The sequence below is a fragment of the Meriones unguiculatus genome, chromosome 8, assembly GCF_030254825.1.
Source record: "Meriones unguiculatus strain TT.TT164.6M chromosome 8, Bangor_MerUng_6.1, whole genome shotgun sequence".
NCBI lineage: Eukaryota > Metazoa > Chordata > Mammalia > Rodentia > Muridae > Meriones > Meriones unguiculatus.
In genome coordinates, this window is record NC_083356.1 from 63,960,413 (window position 1) to 63,963,835 (window position 3,423).

General features: G+C 46.9%; 1 pseudogene; it reads right to left on the reverse strand.

The window, feature by feature from the left end:
• Positions 1 to 1,422: 1,422 nt before the first annotated feature.
• On the reverse strand, positions 1,423 to 1,979 carry LOC110560321 (COMM domain-containing protein 1-like; annotated as a pseudogene).
• Positions 1,980 to 3,423: the final 1,444 nt, after the last annotated feature.

Below are 3,423 nucleotides of genomic sequence, written 5' to 3' on the forward strand. Positions count from 1 at the left end.
CAAGAGGTTTCTTTTTTTCTTTTACAATTTGGGGCTCAGACCCAGGGTCTTGTACATGCTAGACAAGGACTCCATCACTGAAGTATCCATCAGCTCCAGAGGCTCAGAAAATGGCACTCCAGAGCACAGCACTTTTACACACTGAGTACTATGACATAAAAAGGAGCAATCAGAACCAACTGCTGGAAAGAGCTTTCTCTGAAGTCATCTATCTATCTAGAGGCTGATCTTCCAGAAGATTTGCTCACAGGAAAAAGGTAGAGTTGACAACCAGAGTCAAGGCAACCTTCATCCAGACAAACTTTGTCCAGGCTATCACCAGCTCTTCAGACCTGTCATTTCCTCTAAAACTCAATCTCTCCTCTTCACCTGAAAATGCCTCTTGTGTTATGGAGAGGACAAACACACTTCCAAACCTCACTGTTGGGGTCCTGCACTCTGGCATGTAATAACTTGGGTGCCTTTGCTCCAGGCGGTTTTTCTACTGCCCACTTACCTTTCAGGATGGCTAACAAACTGCAGAGGGGAGGAGAGCCCTTTAGCTTCCTGAGAATATACATGTGACCAGCAACATGGCTTAGTGGGTAAAGGTAAGGCTGCCAAGCCTTATGTCCTGAGACTCATGTGGTGGGCAGACCCTACTCTTCTGCTTGTCCCCGTCCTCCAAATGCATGCATGTCATCATGCTCCTTTGCCACAAATTGAGACAGGGTTTCTCTGTGTAACCTTGGCTGTCCTTTATAGACAAGGCTGGCCTCGAACTCACAGAGATCCTTCTGCATCTGCCTCCGCCAGTCCTGGGATCACAGGTGTGAACTACTACTACGGCTTTAAAAGAATGTATATGACATGGGTTGGGAATGAAGCTCAACAGAGTTCTTGCTATCATGGACTGGATTCAATCTTAGCACTGGGGAAATATATATATAAACACAATTTGTTGACACCCTTATGAGACAGACACTCCTTTAATGGACTCTAAGAGCTAGAGGGTATCTGATTCACCACACAGGCACACTGCTCCTCTGCTGCACCGCAGGCAGGAATCCCCTCCCCAGCATTTCCATTGGCCTCATGATCATGTGGGCAGTGGCCTTGCTTAGATCCAAGATGGAAATGAGACTCAGCCGGGCAAGGTGGGTCAGGTTTACTGCAGCATCCTGCTTCCTTCCCATTGGGATCCTCCATCCTCCTCCTCATGCCACCTTCATACACCTCCTCCCTCTCTACAGTCCCCAGTCTGCCTTTTTTTTTAAGGTTTTTTTGTTTGTTTGTTTGTTTTTTTAGGCACTTTTAAAAATATATTTTTATTCTTTGAGGCTTTCATACATGTACACAATGTCTTTTGGTAACACCAATGGGGAAACAGGAGAAAGTTCATGAACACCTGCATTTCAACACTCTTTCCTACATCACCTTCAGCTAGGCCGTCTGCATCAGTGTGTTGATACTCTCCTATCTCTGACAGCTTCTTCAGGATTTGCTTGACCTTAACTTCATTAAATTCCAGACACAGAAATTGAGATTCCTGTCCACCTTTCCCAAACTCCAGCTCTATTGTGGCAACAGGGGTGTGTTTTGAGCTGTCTGCCTTGAATGAGACTTGCTGTCAACTCTCCAGCTCAGGCCCCAAAGCCTGTTGTCCCAGCAGTTCTGGTTCATGAGGGTCTCTTGGATTTTTGTCTTATGGCTCTTCCAAAACTTGGAAATGACTGCAGTTTGTTCACTGGTGATGCCACCTTGCTTTTTGGATTGAGCAGTCAGAAATGCCTCTAACTGGTTGAAATCCATGTCTGCAGATGCAATAGACTTAAAGAATGCTCCTCATCTTCACCAAGAAAGGGCAGGACTCCTCCAGTGGCACTTCCAGGTAGAGTTGGCTGTATAGCAGCTCCTCAGTGATACCTGATTGTCCTTTGAAAGTGTTCTGCACCAGGCAGCCCGCTCAGGGACTTGCAGCCCTCCAACTCACCCACCATGGCTAGGCAGGGCCCGCAGCCCAGCAGCCCTTAGTCAATTTTGAGCTCAAGTTCAAGGTCCCCTTTCAGCAGATGTCTTCCCGGCTATCATAGGCAGTTCTGCTCCCTGTTGCCATGCCACTTTACATATAACTCTCTGCCGTGAGGTGTGCCAGTGGTGTGCATTCATCTGTGGTTTTTCCAGGCCAGAGGGTACTGTCTTGCTCATTCAATTCTCTAGTACCTACTTCAGTGCCTGGCACTAGTTGGAAATTTAAATAACTTATTTACTTTTTATTTTATATTCATTGGTATTCTACCTGCATGTATGTATGTGAGGGTGTCTGCTCCCCTGGAACTCGAATTACAGACAGTATGAGCTGCCATGTAGGCACTGGGAATTGAGCCCACGTCCTCCATAAGAGCAGCCAGTGCTCTCAACTGCTGAGCCATCTCTCCAGCCCACTGATTGGTAATTTAATAAGTATTTGATGCGTGGATGAATTAGTCATGGTGAGAATGGACAAAGGGCCTAAGCACTATATTTCTGCATGAGACATATTCATGTCCACATGTCATCAATGTCACTTATTCATGGCTGCATACATAGAGTGCACGGGGCAAATGAAAGAGACAAAGTTCCTGCTCTCACACAGCCAAGTCACTGAATAGCAGACACTAGAAGTGAACTAGAAAATAGAAACCTCCAGACTCTGAGACTTTCTATGTAGAAATGTGAAAGGGGGGCAGGGGAGCATTATGTCGGGCTGGGCCCTGCAGTGGACTATTTAGATGATGGTAAGGAAAGCGTCACTGGGGATGTGGGCTAGTCAGCTTTCTGTCACCACAATGACATACTTGAGCTAGCCCCACTCCCAAGGAAGAGCTTTACTCTGAAGCCCCTGGCTTCAGCCTTCAGTGCCTGGTGCAGGGCACATGGGAGGCAAGAGCGCACTGAGGCCTAGAGAGCAAAGAGAGGAAGGGAGACGTCGTGGGTCCTTCCACTAGGCCCTCCTTCTCCCAGCTTCCACCACTTCCAAACAGCCACTGTGCAGACCAAGCCTTTAGCAAGTAAACCTTCAGGGGGCACTGAAGATCCAAACTATCTAACACTGGAGCTGACCCTCAAGAAAGGAAATGAACTAGCTTTCGAAACTGGCAGGAAGAACAGGGTACTTGCAAACGCTGGAGGTTCTTCTCTTCCTAAGTCTTACTTTCTTAAGAAAATGTTTTGTGTGTGTGCCTGTGTATGAGTGTCTGTGTCTGTCTCTGTGTGTGTCTCTGTGTGCCTGTGTGTGTGTGTGTCTGTATGTGTTTATGTGTGTGTTTGTGATTGTGTCTGTCTGTGTGTGTTTTGTGTATCTGTGTTGTGGTGTGTGTGTGTGTGTGTGTGTGTAGGGGTCAGAGAACAACTTGGGGAAGTCAGTTCTTTCTTTCTGCCACTCAGGTTATCAAGCTTGACAGC